Raw genomic sequence first — 18,301 nt, forward strand, 5'->3', positions numbered from 1 at the left:
TTATATAATGGATATGGGCTGAAAGTGCACACTCTCAGGTTTAATTTGAGGGTATGTACATCTAAATTGGGAGGAAGGGTTTAGGAATTACAGCTCTTAAGAGTAGCCATCCCCCCTTTTTCAAGGGACCAAAGGTAATTGGACAATTGAATCAAAAACTGTTTCATGGCCAGGTGTGGGCTACTCCATTATTTCTTCATCAATTAAGCAGGTAAAAGGTCTGGAGTTGATTCTAAGTGTGGTATTTGCGTTTGGAATCTTTTGCTGTGAACCTACATCATGTGTTCAAAGGAGCTGTCCATGCAAGTGAAACAGGCCATTGTAAGGCTTCAAAAACTAAACAAATCCATCAGAGAGATAGCAGCAACATTAGGAGTGGCCAAATCAACAGTTTGGTACATTCTGAGGAAAGAGAAACGCATTGGTGAGCTCAGCAGCATAAAAAGGCATGGACGTCCACGAAAGACAACAGTGGTGGATGATCACAGGATCCTCTCTATGGTAAAGAAAAACCCATTTGCAACACCCAGACAAGTAAAGGACACTCCAGGAGGTTGTCAAAGTCTACAATTGTCAAAATCTACAATCAAGAGAAGACTTCATGAGAGCAAATACAGAGGGTTTACCACAAGGTGCAAACCATTCATAAGCCTGAAGAATAGAAAAGCCAGATTAGACTTTGCCAAAAAACACATAAAAATGCCAGGCCAGTTCTGGAAAAGCATTCTTTGGATGGATGAAACTAAGATTAATCTGTACCAGAATGACGGGAAGAAAAAAGTGTGGAGAAGGAACAGCTCATGATCCAAAGCACACAACGTCATCTGTAAAACATGGTGATGGCATGGGCATGCATGGCTTCCAGTGGTACTGGGTCATTGGTGTTTATTGATGATGTGACAGAAGACAGAAGCAGCCGGAAGAATTCTGCAGTGTTTAGAGATATACTGTCAACCCAGATTCAGCCAAATGCAGCTAAGTTGATTGGATGGCGCTTCACAGTTCAGATGGACAATGATCCAAAACACACTGCAAAAGCAACCCAGGAGCTTTTGAAGTAAAAGAAATGGAATATTCTGCAATGGCCAAGTCAATCACCTGATCTCAACCCAATTGAACATGCATTTCACTTGCTGAAGGCAAAACTAAGGGCAGAAAGACCCCCAAACAAAGAACAACTGAAGACAGCTGCAGTTAGAGCCTGGCAAAGCTTCAGAAAGGAGGAAACCCAGTCTTTGGTAATGTCCATGGGTTCCAGACTTCAAGCAGGTCATTGCCAGTAAAGGATTCTCAACAAAATATTAAAAATGAACATTTTATTTATGATTATATTCATTTGTCCAATTACATTTTAGCTCCTGAAAATGGAGGGACTGTGTATAAAAATGGTTATAGTTCCTAAAATTTGTACTTGATATTTATGTTCAATCCCTTGAGTTAAAGTTGAAAGTCTGCACTTCAAATTCATTTGGATTGTTTCATTTTAATTTATTCATACAGAGCAAAAAGTATGAAAAATGTGCCTTTGTCCAAATATATATGGACCTGTATATCCATATATACTGATATATATTGCACACAACAATTCCCATGCAAACTGAGCTGTATGTACACTAGTGTGCTTCATAAAATGTGAAAAAAAAAAAAAACGTTCAAAGGGAGGGAGTGTGTCTGGAGAATGATTGCTAGCCTTTAATTGGTGCAGATAGACAATTACTAAGAGCTATGGGAAGCTGGGGTGTCCTGCATTACTTACCAAATTCAGCACAATAATATAAGATAGAATAGCATCTGCAACACCAATGATGGACACCATTTTACATTTTTAAAATTGTTTTTAAAACTTTAAAACCTTTTGATACCAAAAAGATATAACATCCACAGTACAGAGTAAACCTTTTTTTAGCATGTACTATAACGAATATAACACTCCACCCAAAATATCAAAATATTTAAGTTGCACACATTTTTAGGAGAATACAGATATTTTATTGCAAATTTTTTTTCAATTGTGTAAGAAAACAGTGAAAACTTACCAACCTAAACTTTTGTACCAGCTCTATCTCCTATGTCAGCAGCTAAAAATCACTTAAATCCACTTTTATAGCTTAGACTAACTGATGAATGAGCTGCAAAATGCACATAGCATATATGCTGTAATGCTTTGCCCCACAACAGCTGGTTCGATTTTCACACAGTACACACCAACACAGTGCATTGATGTGAAATGGGCCCATTGAAAACATTGTATTTCTACTTTGTATCACGATGGGCCTTTCTTTAGCAATTCTGCCCAGTGTACGTGGTGTGAATGACCCCCTACTAATGAATCAAGGTAAATTATTATTATTATTATACAGTATTTATATAGCGCCAACAGTTTGCTCAGCGCTGTACATTATAATGGGAGACAGTACACGAGACAGCACAGTAACAATACAATACAATGCACGAGGGATTCGATGGCTCTGCTCCTTAGAGCTTACAATCTAGGAGTGAGGGGAGAGTGGTACAGGAGGAAATAGCTGTGGGGGATGGAGTGGTGGGAAGAGCTGAGGAGATGGACAATTAGGTGAGGGCGGGGTAGGCTTCTCTGAAGAGATGGGTTTTCAGGGTGCACCTAAAGGTGAGGAGGGTAGGTGACAGTCTGATGGATTGGGGTAATGAGTTCCAGAGGATTGGGGAAGCCCTGGAGAAGTCCTGGTGAAGGGCATGGGAGGAGGAGACCAGGGAACTAGAGTGTAGGAGGTCTTGTGAGGAGCAGAGAGTGCATTTTGGGTGGTTGATATCAATTCGGTGATGTAGTTTGGGGCAGTGTTATGAACAGCTTTGTACGTCAATGTTAATAATTAGAATTTTATGCGTTGGGCAATCGGAAGCCAGTGGGAGGGCTGGACAGAGGGGGGTGGCGGATACGGAGCGGTTAGTAAGGTGGATGGGTCTGACCGCAGAATTCAGGATAGACTGAAGCGGGCATAGCCTGTGTTGAGGTAGGCCGGCGAGGAGGGAGTTACAGTAGTCAAGTCGTGATATAATAAGGGAGCGAATGAGTTGTTTTGTAGTTTCTGGAGTTAGGAACGTGCATATTTTGGAGATGTTGCGGAGGTGGAGTCTGCATGAATTTGTCAGCGATTGGACCTGGGGCTGGAAAGACAGATTGGAGTCTAGAATGACACCTAGTACTCTGGCTTGTGGGCTGGGGCTGGTGGTGGCGTTGTTGGTCGTGATTGAGAGGTCGGGGGGGTGCAGGCTGGGGGGAAAAATAGGAGCTCAGTTTTGGCAAGGTTTAATTTGAGGAAGTGGAGTGACATCCAGCCTGATATGTCATTGAGAAGGCTAGTGATTCGGGCAGAGACTAAAGGGGTGAGGCGAAGGGTAGAGAGATAGATTTGAGTGTCATCGGCATAGAGATGGTAGTTGAAGCTGTGGGAGTGTATCAGTTGACCAAGGGAGGAGGTGTAGATGGAGAAGAGAAGGGGCCTGAGGACAGAACCTTGGGGGACTCCAACAGAGAGGGGGAGTGAGGGGGAGGTGGCAGCGTTATAGGTAACACTGAAGGAATGTTGTGATAGATAGGAAGAGAGCTAGGAGAAAGAGGAGTCTCTGAGGCCAAAAGTGTATAGTTTTTGAGGAGAAGGGGTTGGTCGACCGTGTCGAAAGCCGCAGAGAGGTCGGGGAGTAGTAGCACTGAGTAGTGGCCATTGGCTTTGGTGGTTAGTAGGTCATTGGTGAGTTTGAGTAGGGAGGTTTCGGTGGAGTGTAGGGGACGGAAACCAGATTGTAGGGGATCAAGGAGGTTGTTGTCGGTGAGGTGGGAGCTTAGGTAATTATAGACTAAGCGCTCAAGGAGTTTGGATGTAAATGGCAGCAAGGAGATGGATCTAAGGTTGTTTAGGTCGGTGGGATCCAGGGAGGGTTTTTTGAGTATGGGGGTGATGTGTGCGTGCTTCAGAGGGGAGGGGAATGCACCAGTAGAGAGGGAGAGATTAAAGATGTGAGTAAGGGAGCGTAGGATGGAGGAGGAGGGTGATCGTAGGAGTTGTGTAAATTGAGTTGTGTAAATGTGACCAGTTTCATCATTTTGGTTTTCAATGGTCAGTTCTCAGAGTTAGTTCAGATAAATTCTCTGAGATCCTTTAGAAATAGGATTGGGTTTCACTAATGGTTATATTAAAAGGTTGGTAATTGAATGACCTCTGTTGGGTTGTTTGTGCAGATACTAAGCATGTTTTCTGGGTTTGAGTGGGTATCCTGCGCATACTTTTTAACTAGAGCTGTATATTTTTAGAATACATGGTCGGAAATACATGCAATTGCAAATGGTAATATTTGCACAGCTTTGATCAGTCGAACAAATATTAACATCAACTTAAAAAAAAATCAGCCATTATTGAAAAAAAAAATGTTTTTAAGACACATATCAAGAACAAACTGCCTTATTTCCTGAGTGCTTAGAAAATAATCTGTTGAAAGCCTAGTGTCAGGTTAAGCAAATTCTCAGAAGAACAGATGACCTGTATTGTCTGCATTTACAAAACTTCAGAAATCTGCTGAGCTTATGTATGAAAGTTTCACAAAATATAATCAATCCTGAGATTTCTGAGAAAGGCAAAAAAAACAGCAAGTTAGCTGGGTGGTAAACAGCAATGCTTGACAAGGGTAGACACCAATGGTCATTATTATCTATGGTCAGAGCTAGCATATAAGCAATTGTGCAGAAATCAACAGCTTAGCCAGACCAGGGCAGTGCAAAAGAGGTGTGTATAGGTGGTATAAATATTTACTGTTTTGATAAAGAGAAATGGAAGGCAGGAAGTCACATAAGGGTTTCTCTTAGGGCAAAACACAGTTTTGCTTTAACCTCACCCCCCTTCCCCATTCCCAGTAATTTATACTTACATTTTTCGCTTTTGTCTTATGGGTATAGAAGAGTATGCGACTTTCTTCACATGCCAGGATTGGACCAAAAACACTGTAACATGAGCAGTCTATAGTCCTTTCTAAGCTACGGTTCCAGTGACATCCAGCTCACATAGGCCTTTGCTTTTCCTCCAAAGAGCTTAATGGAGTGGTAGGTAAGTCAACAGTGTACGTAAATGCTATTGGGAGGTTTGCATTCAAGTGAATCTGCTTTGCCCTACATAGAAATTTGGCAAACAGTTGTAAAAGTGATGCTAAGTTGTAAAGAGCTCTGATTTCTCATTACTTTTAAGCCCCTTGTATGTGACAGTCCTCTAAACATTGTCTAAATAATAGCATGTTATTCTGTGTACACTAACCAAGCTCTTTATTAGGTACACCTGTTCATTTGCTTGGTAACACAAATAGCTAATCAGCTAATCACATGACAGCAACAATACATTTAGACATCTAGACGTGGTAAAGATGACTTTCTGAAGTTCAAACCAAGCATCAAAATGGGGAAGAAAAGGGGTTTACGTGACTTTGAATGTGGCATGGTTGTTGGTGCCAGACAGGCTGGTCTGAGTATTTCAAAAACTGCTGATCTACCGGGATTTTCATGCACGGCCATCTCTAGGGTTTACAGAGAATTGTCCAAAAAAAGAGAAAATATCTAGTGAGCGGTTGTGTGGACAAAAATGCCTTGTTGAGGTCAGAAGAGAATGGGCAGACTGGTTCGAGATGATAGAAAGGCAAAAGTAACTCAAATAGCCGCTTGCTACAACCAAGGTATGCAGAATACCATCTCTGAAAGCACAACACATTGAATCTTGAAGCAGATGGGCTACAGCAGCAGAAGACTTCACTGGGTGCCACTCCTGTCAGCTAAGAACAGGAAACAGAGGCTACAATTCACACAGACTCACCAAAATTGGACAATAGAAAATTGGAAAAACGTTGTCTGGTCAAAACGAAGTCTTGATCTCAGCTGTGACATTCAGATGGTAGGGTCAGAATGTGGTGTTAAGAACATGAAAGTATGGATCCATCCTGCCTTGTATCAACGGTTCAGGCTGGTGGTGTAATGGTTTATGGGATATTTTCTTGGCACACTTTGGGCCTCTTAATACAAATTGAGCATCATTTAAGTGCCACAGCCTACCTGAGTATTGTTGCTGACCATGTCCATTGCTTTATGACTACAGTGTACCCATCTTCTGAGGGCTACGTCTAGCATGATAATGCACCATGTCACAAAGCTCAAATCATCTCAAACAGGTTTCTTGAACATGACAAGTTCACTGTACTCCAATGGCCTCCACAGTCACCAGATCTCAATCCAATAGAGCACCTTTGGGATGTGGTGGAATAGGAGATTGGCATCATGGAAGTGCAGCTGAGAAATCTGCAGCAACTGTGTGATGCTATGATGTCAATATGGACCAAAATCTCTGAGGAATGTTTCTAACATCTTGTTGAATCTATGCCATGAAGAATTAATGCAGTTCTGAAGGCAAAAGAGGGTCCAACTCAGTACTAGCAAGGTGTACCTATTAAAGTGGCAGGTGAGTTTATGCTTCCAAGGTTTACTAATGTAAGTATTTATGAAACTAGCCACTAACTCTCCCAGTCTGAGGGCGGCTGCAGAGGAGACCGCAAGTGATCATTATCAAGGCAAATTCAGGGGGAAAAAAAATCAAAACACATAATGCTTTATTAACTATAGAGCTGCATTAGTTTGTGCAGCTTTTTATATTTGACTACACCAGTTTACAATTGTTTGCTATTAATTCTAGTATAAACCATAAAGTTTCCAATCTATAGAAGCAGTGTGATGGTAATACCTGCTCTATAAGTGGATTCTTCAAAGTTACCAAGCCAAATCCTTGGAAAAAAATACAGATTAGAAGTTTACCAGGGTGTAGCTTGGTGACGTAATTGACAGGTTCTTGGGGACCATCACAAATGCACCTTGCAGTGGGGATCAATGTACTTGCAAGCCATGGAGAGTAAGCAGTTGAGAGAGAGAGAGGGGCATCCATTATGGTATGCAAAAGTATACAGTGCTGTCAGTAACTAATTGTATTGTGGATTTGATCCTATATGTAATTATTTTGCTTTTATCATATGATGATGATAATGATGTGTATGGACTGGAAAACTGAAAGTGGTGGAGATTTCAGCAAAATAGAATACCTCCAAATATGTTATAATTAAACATTGGAAGGATTTAAAATAAAAGGGGTTGCAATCCTGAGGAACCATATACAGTGCTCAGCATAAATGACTACATCCCTTTTGAAAAGTAAGATTTTAATCAATATCTCAATAAACACAAGAACAATTTCCACAATTTTGACAAAACTGAGTTGTACAGAACATTTGTTTAGCTCATTACATGAAAGTAAGGTTAATAATATAACTTAGATTACAAAATCTTCAGTTTTACTCAAATTAGTTGATGCAAACATTAATACACCCCCTACAACAAAAACTACTACATCTAGTATTTTGTATGACCTCCATGATTTGTAAGGAGAGCACCAAGTCTGCTAGGCATGGAAAGAACAAGTTGGTGACATATTACAACATTTTTCTTTTTCCATTCTTCAAGAATGACCTCTGTTAGAGCCTGGATGCTGGATGGGGAGTGATGCTCAACTTGTCTCTTCAGAATTCCCCGTAGGTGTTTGATTGGGTTCAGATCAGCGGTCATACTTGGCCACTGAATCACTCTCACCATGGTCTTCTTCAGAAATGCAACAGTGGCCTTAGATGTGTGTTTTGGATAATTGTCATGCTGGAAAAGTGCATGATGACCAAGGACATGGAGTGATGGTAGCATCTTCTTTCAATATAGAGCAGTACATCTGTGAATTCAATGAAATGCAGCTCCCTGACACCAGCAGCACTCATGCAGCCCCACAGGAGGACACTGCCACCACCATGTTTCACTGTAGGCACCATGCATTTTTCTTTGTACTCCTCAGCTTTGCGGCACCATACACTTTTGAAGCCATCCGTTCCAAAAAACATTTATCTTGGTCTCATAATTCCAGAGTACAGAGTCGTCTTATTTTTCAGCATGGGACTTGGCAAATCCAAGGTGGACTCTTTTGTGCATGGGCTTTAATAGAGGCTTCCTTCGTGGACGATACCCATACATACCATACCTCTGCTGTGCACATTGAATTGCGTCACCCAAGTTTGGCTTTCTACTTTTATAGCTAACTGCAGTGAACTTGCATGGTGATTTTCTTCAACCTTTCTCATCAGAAGACGCTCCTGTCAAGGTGTTAACTTCCATGGGCAGTCTGGACATTTCTGTGAAATGGTTGTAGTTCCACCTTTCTTACATTTTTGTATCATTTTTTGTTACAGTATTCTGACTGATAAGTAAAGCTTTGCTAATCTTCTTGTAGCCTTCACTATTCTTTTGTAAATAAATTGTTTTCTTTCTCAGGCCTTGTGACATTTCTCTTCCTTGTGGTGTCATTGCTGACATCATGAAATGGGAAGAGGTTTTCTGTTAAGTAACGCTTTATAATAATCAACTGTCTGCTGGAAACCTGTTTAATGAATAATTAGACTCACCTGTAGTTGAATTCTTGTTAAATAGAATTTTGTTGTCTAAATTTTAGCTTGCTCCGTAGACTTTCATTGGGGTGTATTCATTTTTGCAACATGGTCTTAAATGAATGTTAGGAAAAATACTTTTTTGTGAGTTCAAATAAACAAATCTTGTTTGCAATCAATGGCCTGCATTTGTAGGAGTATTTTGCATTATAGTGCCCCACAGAAAATGTTTATTCTGAAAGAAAAGTAAAGGTTTACTGACAAATCTGTTGGGGTTTACTCATTTATGCTGAGCACTGTATAGGTGCACTAGCCCTTCCATAGTTGGAGAGGCAAATGAATTGGTGAGGAATATTTACAATATTGTTGCTGTTTAACACTTCATCACTTTAATGTTTCAGTAAGATTTTATTACTTGATGTGAAAAAGAATCTGAAGAGATTGTTTATTATAAGTTGTATCACATTGGAGTTACTATGAACATATACAGTCATGCCAAAAATATTGGCACCCCTGCATTTCTGTCAGATAATGCACCACTTCGCCCAGAAAATTGTTGCAATTACAAATGTTAGACATTTTCGTGTCTATTTCTTTTATTTGTGTTGGTATGATACAAAAAAGTGGAGAAACAAAAAAACAAATCTGACACATTCCATGCAAAAGCCCAAAATGGACTGAACAATGTGGTGTAATTGCTGATTAAACATTTGCTTCTTATTTCACCAAGTGGCACAGCCTAACCTCTTCAATACAGGGCACTTTCACCTCCTTCCTGCCCAGGACAATTTATATCGCTGTCACATTTTGAATGATAATTGCGCAGTCATGCAACACTGTATCAAAAAATTATAAAAATTTCATTTGAGTACAGATAGAGCTTTCTTTTGGTGGTATTTAACCAATTCAATACCGGGCAATTTTACACCTTCTTGCCCAGGCCAGTTTTCAGGTTTGAGCGCTCTCACACTTTGAATGACAATTGCGCGGTCATACAACTTTGTACCCAAACTAAAATTTTATCATTTTCTTCACACAACTAGAGCGTTCTTTTGGTGGTATTTAATCACCACTGGGGTTTTTATTTTTTGCTAAATTAACAAAAAAAGATCAAAAAGTTTGAAAAAAAAAAGTTTTTCTTTGTTTCTGTTATAAAAGTTTGAAAATAAATAATTGTTCTTCATAAATTTAGGCCAAGATGTATTCTGCTACATGTCTTTGGTGAAAAAAACCCAAATTAGGATGTATTTTTTAGTTTGTAGGAAAGTTATAGAGTTCACAAACTATGGTATAGATCTGAATATTGATCAATCCTGAAGTACTGACAGCCAATCTAATTTCTTGAGGTCCAAGAATGTCAGAACAGTACAGATATCCCCCAAATGACCCCTTTTTGCAAAGTAGACAGTCCGACGTACTTCATAAGAGGCATGGCGAGTTTTTTGAAGTTGTAGGTTTTTTGTCATAATTTTTCGGAAAATAAAAAATTAAAAAAAATATTTTTTTACATATTGTCACCAGTGCAGTACAGCGTCATCATATAACTGGCATGGTGGTGAACAGGGACACTGACTGGTGACAGTATGAAAAAAAAAAAATTATACTTTTTTTTTTTTTATCTTTTTTTTCAGATTTTTTTTTTCATATCTCACTATGTCCAAAGTAGTACAATGTTACCATAGTAACATTGTACTACTTTGGGGAAGTGATCAGTATTTTTTTTTTTACACAATTTGCTTATAGCAAAGAATTGCTTTGCTATAAGCAAGCATTTACCTGAATGACATCGATTCATTCAGGGTTTGTTTTTTTTTTGTGCTTAGCTGTGATTTGGCCACAGCCAATCACATGACATGTGCATGTGATTAGCTGTGACCATTCACAGCTAGGCAGTAGTATACAATGGATGGCATGAATAAAGCCATCCATTGTATACAACTGTCATGTGACCTGCTGTGATTGGTCACAGCAGGTCACATGGTACCGGCAACGGGGCCGATACTCAGATCTGTCATCGGCCGTGTCCGAAGTACACGGCCGGTGACAGATCATGCCGCTGCACCGCTCTGCAGGAGCGCAATCTGCGCATGTGCAGGAGGACGCCATATGGCGTCCACCCGGAACGCTGATGACATTTGCCGCCCGCTATTCGGCCATAGGGCGGGTGGCAAATGGTTAATCACCACTAGGGCGTTTATGTTTTGTTAAATAAACAGATTGAAATTTTCTTCATTTCTGTTATAATATTTTGCAAATAAGTAATTTTTCTTCTTCACTGATGTGCGTAGAGGGGACTGATCAGTGCAAATGCTGTACTCACTATGGCTTGACAGATCGTCTCTCCTTCCCACACATGCTGTCTGTGTGGGGAAAAGAGAGCGGATAATTGACAAAGGCTGTTTACATTGTGACAGCTGTGATTGGACACAGCTGATCACAAGGTAAAGGGCTGCTGTGATTGGCCTTTTACCTCCATCTGTGATGAGCTGTGTCCAAAGCACACAGCAGTTGGTATTGTAATTGTCACAAGTTAGCCTGCAGTTTCGTTTGTGTTCTTACCTTCTTGCTGCAGCCCTGTTCCTAATTCCTTCTCATGTTTGTCTGTGCTCATCTATGGGCGTCGTCTGCTGTCCTCTGGGTTTTATTTCCTTCCCTTCCATCACTTCCTGTCCCTCCTCCTTGTCTGCCTGTCTATATAAGATGTGCTCAGACTAGGCCACTTTGCCTGAGCAACGTCTTAGTTGTTGGAGCTCCCACGTGTTTCTTCTGTGAATCCTATATTGTCTATCTGTGTACCGACCATAGCATCGTTCCGGATCTTGCTTGTTTTCCGCCTGTCCTGACCTCGGCTTGACTATCGGTTTCCTTTTGTCTTCTCCCATTATACTCTACTCCCATGAGCGGTCTCCTCCACCTCAGCTGGGTGTACCTGGGGGCCGCGACCTGGTCCCAGCCTGCTGCAAGTCCATCCCCACCATCAGGGGCTCTGGTGAACAAGCAGGCTGGGGCTCCACCCAAAAGGGGAAGTTCCGCTTTAATGCATTGTCCCCTGCTCCCCGTTAAGGATTGGCCCCTTTGGGGAGCGGGTACCCGAATTTGACAGGTACCCGCTTCCACTTCCACTGCACTCGTTTAAGGCTCTCAGAAGCAGAAGTTGTCCTCCCCCTCCCTCTCCGTAGACCTCTGGGACATGTGGCAGGTCCCAGAAGTCTACGGGACCATTCACAATGCTCAACGCTACTCGCGCATGTGCAGTGGGCATCTGGCTGTGAAGCCGCAAGCTGTCACAGCTAAGTGCCCACACTAAAGATGCCGGGGAGAGAAGACGGCTGGTAAAACCAGCCGTGGTGAGTGCACCGCTGGACAGTGGGACAGGTAAGTGTCTGTAGTTTAAAAGTCAGCAGCTACAGTTTTTGTAGCTGCTGACTTTTTATTTTTAAATCAGCTGGAACTCCGCTTTAAGCAAAGCAAAACAATGTATTTTGGAAACCATAGGCAGCGAAACAGCTTTGCTTAAAAACCCTAGAACAGACAAGGCTAGAGCTCAAGATTGAAAAAAAAATAAAAAAAAAATATATATATATATATATATATATATATATATATATATATATGAATTATCATCAAGTGTTGCTAAAAGAAATAACCTTAAATCTTTCTGGGCAGTCAGAGTACTTTGAAGAAGAACCAAAATTATGCTGATTGTGAAATTCAGTTTTGAGCCTAGCAATTTCTAAACTTATTCTTAGCACAAAAAGGATGAAAAAATAAATCTGCTTAATTGCCAAAAGCAGTTATTTTTGCACATGTTTACATAACATACATGCCAGATTTAGATGTAAAGGAACTGAATTTTATTATGTTATCTATCATTTCAGCAATTAAAGGCCATATATGTATAATTTTCATGATTACAGTCTTGCGCCTGAAATTAATTATCGTGGTTGTAGAAATAAACGACAGAGTAATTTTCACTGAACAACATCTTTTTCTTAGTGTCTAACTCAGTTACCAGCATAATTTTTCCTATAATTGCTAGAACATGTCCAGAATTTGTGAATGATGTGCATAGTCAGACAAGCCTAAAAGGCCAGTAAAGGTAAAATAAATAGGGTAAATTTTAGTATTTACAGATTAAAAAAAAAACAAAACAAAACTAGAGGTTCCCACTATTGGCCATCCATTCTAAAGCAAATAAAGGCTTGCTTTCAACTTGATATTAAGGATATGTATTTGGTCAGTCCTATGATACCAAAAAAAAATAAAAAGGACATGTAATATTCAGTATGGAAAACTTAGGTGGAGAGAGTTTTTAAGTGACACTTAAAAGTTATTTTAAAGTTGATGTAAACTCTAACTGAATGACATTTCTCATAAAATGAATGACATTACCATGTATCATTACCATGACATTACCATGTTTTCAACTTTTTTTTAGTCCTTTGTTGCATGATAATCTCTTGTAGCCACTTCCTACCTACATGCACTGTAGTGAAGGATGCATTACATTTCTTATGATGGGCTTCTTGATGGTGGCAACAGTTAAACATGCCTGCCTAATGTGCTTGTAAACAGCCACTTGCACTCTTCCATTGGAAACAGGTGTAATAATGCTGGAGCAACTTTGACATGTGTTAGTAAAACTGTACATATCATCACAAGTACTTTGTGCATCCAGGTGGATTAGACCTTGTTTTATTTCAGGACAAATTGGGCTTTCTGTTGGTGTTAAATGGTAACAGATATCTCCTGATTTTTTTTTTAATTTTCAAAAGGAAAACTGTCCCTAAATAGTTAAAAAAAACACCTTTTTAAAATGTAGCTGTATAATTCCGCTATTACCATAATTTACCACCAAAGAACAACCCAAAATAAATTCTCCTGCTTCTGATGATCACAGCGATACCATATATGTGTATACCAGTTGTTGTTTGTACCTGTAGTCAGCCCAAAAACAATAGTGCGCATTTGTTTTTCTTTCATCCTACCTAAAACACCAACACTGACACTGATATTAATGTAAAAAAAAAAAAATATCCTACCCAAAATACACTGACCCTGACCTTTGACCCTTACTTGACCGAAACACTAACCCTGGCACTGACTTATATCAAACCTTGATCCAGTTATTTTTTCAACAAATGTTTGTTTATTTACATCTTTCTCCCTGCAAGGAGAGAGAGATACAATGTATCACGCCCTCCATTCAAAGACAAAGAAAACAGAAGGGCGGCCTGCACGGTGACTAATCACTGTGATAGCCAATCAGAGTATATCACTGCAATCAGCTGACCTGGAACCTGTAGTCCCTGGGTCCTGCTCATTAGTACAAGCCTTGGGGCTCCTGGTGAGAACCCAGTCTCTGTGCGGTGCGCTCCCTGCACAAAGACAGATACGTATATACACGATACTGCCAAACGTATTGGGACACCTGTCTTTACACAAAGTTGGGAGCATGAAATTGTCCAAAATGTCTTGGTATGCTGACGCGTTACAAATTCCCTTCACTGGAACTAAGGGGCCACGCCCAACTCCTGAAAAACAATCCCACACCATAATCCCCCCTCCACCAAACTTTACAATTGGCACAATGCAGTCAGGCAAGTACTGTTCTCCTGGCAACTGCCAAACCCAGACACATCCATCGGATTGCCAGACAGAGAAGCATGATTTGTCACTCCAGAGAACATGTCTCCACTGCTCTAGAGTCCAGTGGCAGCGTGCTTTACACCACTGCATCCGACGCTTTGCACTGCACTTGGTGATGTAAGGCTTGGATGCTGCTGCTCAGCCATGGAAACTCATTCCATGAAGCTCTCTATGCACTGTTGTTGTGCTAATCTGAAGGTCACATGAAGTTTGGAGATCTTTAGCTATTGACTTTGCAGACAGTTGGCGACTTTGCACAGTGGGCACTTCAGCATGCGCTGACCCCACTCTGTCATTTTACGTGGCCTAACACTTCATGGCTGAGTTGTTGTTCCCAGTTGCTTCCACTTTGTTATAATACCCCTAACATTTGACCATGGAATATTTAGAAGCAAGGAAATTTCACAGATGCACAGGTGGCAACCTATCACAGTACCACGCTTGAATTCACTGAGCTCCTGAGAGCGACCCATTCTTTCACAAATGTTTGTAGAAGCAGTCTGAAATGCTTGATTTTATACAAAAGGAGGTGATTGGAACACCTGAATCCAATGATTTGGAGGGGTGTCCCAATACTTTTGGCAATATTGTGTACGGTCGCCACAGAGGGGTTATCATGTTAAAGTTTATATGATATTTTAGTGATTGGGTTTAGATATACCCTAAAATGCTTTGTTGACGCCATGGGCATTTGTGGCATTCTTTCTCAAACTATAATTTTGTGACCTATCATTATGCAATAGCTGCATGACAGCAACACCCACTGAGAGGTCTTTCAGACTGGCAGCACATAGTACTGGAAATTGGTTTATTCAGTATTTCTCCCGCTGTCGGTGTAGAGCTGCTGAGACTGGAATATGTGCTAGCAGTGCCCTGTAAATTGGAAGGATTGTTGCCACCATGACCTTGAAAATGCTGATGGTCCATAGCTGTAACACAGCTATTTCTGTTTTGGAGCAAAACCCTGATACTGTAACTGAATTATACCTTCTTGAATCTTTTTATTGGCCTTCAGGCATACAGGGCACATTAATACCCTTACATTCTGGTACAATTTTGACTGATGCATTTCCCTTTGGAATTAATGATATTGCAATGCATTTATACCCATTCTAATGTGTCATGTGATTGTTGACAGTATTTTGTTTCAATGGGTTTTATTCAGAAAATGATTCATATACACATTGCTGACAAATCCGGAGCATTACAGACATGTCAGAATACTGGAAAGCATTAAACCATTGTATAGTACAAGATACGTATTATAGTGATATCATTCCTGACTTTGGTACATTCAGTCAGCAATCAAATATTAATTAACCACTTGCCGACCGCGCATAGCCGAAAGACGGCTTCACCGCGGCCGGCCAGTTCTGAGTGGACGTCATATGACGTCCTCCCAGAACGCGCTCTCCTGCGCGCCCCAGGGGGCGCGCACCCGGCGATCTCCGTGATCGCTGTGTCCTACGGACACAGCTGATCACGTGATGTGGTGAAAGGCCGATCCCACCGGCCTTTTACCACGTGATCAGCGGTGTCCAATGACACCCTGATCACAGGAAAATGCAAGTGCCGGTTCTCGGCTGCACTTTCCTCACGCTGTCAGATCGTGAGGAAAGTACTGCCGAGAACCGGCAGTTGTCAGAGCGGGGATCGGCACCGATCATCAGGGCACTGATGATCAGTGCCCTGATGATCGGTGCCCAGCAGTGACCCCCGCAAGTTCCGATCAGCAGTGCGCCCACTAGCCCCGCCCACCCATTCCCAGCAGTGCCCCCACCTGTGCCCAGCAGTGCCCCCACCTGCGCCCAGCAGTGCCCCCACCTGTGCCACTCTGCAGTGCCACCTACCTGTGCCCAGAAGTGCCACCTACATGTGCCCAGCAGTGCCACCCACCTGTGCCCACCCACCTGGGCCCACCAGTGCCACCCACCAGTGCTGTCCACCAGTGCCACCCACCAGTGCCACCCACCAGTGCTGCCAGTCAGTGCCACCAGTCAGTGCCCAGGGGTTGTGCCAGTCAGTGCCCAGAAGTGATGCCAGTCAGTGCCATCTATCAGTACCCATCATCAGTGTCACCTATCAGTGCCGCCTATCAGTGCTGCATATCAGTGCCGCCTATCCGTGACCCCTAATTAGTGCTGTCTATCAGTGCCGCCTATCCGTGCCACCTCATTAGTACTGCCTATCAGTGCCCTTTAGTGCTGCCTATCAGTGCCCATCAGTGCCGCCTATCAGTGCCCATCAGTGCCGCCTCATCAACGCAAATCAGTGAAGGAGAAAAAATACCTGTTTGAAAAATTTTATAAAAGAAACAAACTTTTTTTTTTTTTCAAATTTTTTGCACTTTTTTTAATTTATAGCGCAAAAAGTAAAGCGCCCAGTGGCGATTAAATACCACCAAAAGAAAGCTCTATTTGTGAGAAAAAAATGATCAAAATTTCATATGGGTACAATGTTGCATGACCGCGCAATTGTCAATCAAAGTGCGGCAGCGCTGAAAGCTGAAAATTGGCCTGGTAAAGAAGGGGGTATAAGTGCCTGGTAGGCAAGTGGTTAAAAAATTAGATGAGGATCATTCAAATACAAGAAGAACTGAAAACTAAAACAAAATACAACATGCCACACCACAGGTGCCAGTATTTTTAACCACTTGCAGTCTGGGCCAATTCTAACATTCCTCTCCTACATGTAAAAATCAGCAAATTTTTTTTTGCTAGAAAACTACTTTGAACCCTCAAAAATTATATATTATTAAGCAAAGCCCTAAAGAATGAAATGGTGGGTTTTGCATATTTTTATGTCACATCATATTTGCAGTGTTTTTTTGGGGGGGGGGATACACTTCAATTAATTTTAATGCTCAGAAACACAATATAATACACAACTGTTTGGTAGAATAGAACATATGAGGTTATGCAAAGTAAACAGATCCCAAACATTTCACGTTTTAAAACTGCTTACACCCGTGGAATGGCGCAACATTATGGTACCTAAAAATTTCCATATGCGACACTTTAAAAGCCTTTACAGATTTACCAGTTTAGCATTACACACCTGATCTAGTGCTAGGATTATTGTTCTCACTCTGACCTTTGCAGAGATACCTCGGATGTGCTGTGCGATTTCCAATGACATTTGTGTTCGGGACCACTTCAACCTTAGGCCATTTATAAATTTATAGTATTTAATGGGACCCCTTTGGTACATGTTTAATACTTATTTTATTAAACTACTCATGCATATTTGAGTATAAATCCTTTTTTATTGTTTTATAACTCAATCATTAATTCTTTCATTGATTTGTACTACTTTCTACAAGCAATATTGTTTAAAGTTCTGCTCTTTGTGATTTTAGTTTATCCAGAGAAATCCCTCAACTCCCATTGTAGTCTGATAACCTTTCATACAACTGGATTTCACTTCTAATTGCATGAAGCTATTTTTTAAGTGGTATCACATTATGAACCTCCAGTTATGGAATAAAACTTGTATATTCATGTCTTTATACACGTGGATACAATTTACAAACCGAAACCATCACAAAGCTACGTGCAATTCTCACTGTATTAGATGGTAGCTGTAACGTGTAGTTTATGCACAAAAAAAATATGCATATCCATTCTACTTAGCTGTCTGTCTAAACAAATCACAAGAAAACAAACACGTTTTCAAATCACAAACACAACCTTTACCGCACTGTTCTATTACCTGTCTGTGTAATCATAAAATCTATAGTCCAATTCTTTTCTTTTTTCTTATTATATTTTTATAACATTTTTCATTACAAAATCCCAACCATATACCATTTTCATCCAAAATACAACAATTTCACCTACATTTCCCACCCCAACCTCCCCCTTTCTCGCTCAACCCTCCATTCACCTACATTTCCCATCCCAACCTCCCCCTTTCTTGCTCAACCCTCCATTCAACCCACCACAGTCCATATTACTCTTCCCATCTCTTTTTAACAAGCCTGTTCATGTCTATTCCCTTTCTCCTCGATCATCTCTTCCTACTCTTCCCTCTCTTACTATTTTCTCATTCCCTCCAACCTTTCTTTTCCCTTTTCCTATTTCTACTACAGTATTACAAAATGTTCCCTTTGGTTCTCCTACCACGGATCAGATCCTTGAGCCTCTCACTTCTTCCATATATTTTCTAGATGTCT

This window comes from Staurois parvus, unplaced genomic scaffold (assembly GCF_062004578.1).
Source record: "Staurois parvus isolate SC_StPar_1 unplaced genomic scaffold, SC_StPar_1.0 ptg000294l, whole genome shotgun sequence".
NCBI lineage: Eukaryota > Metazoa > Chordata > Amphibia > Anura > Ranidae > Staurois > Staurois parvus.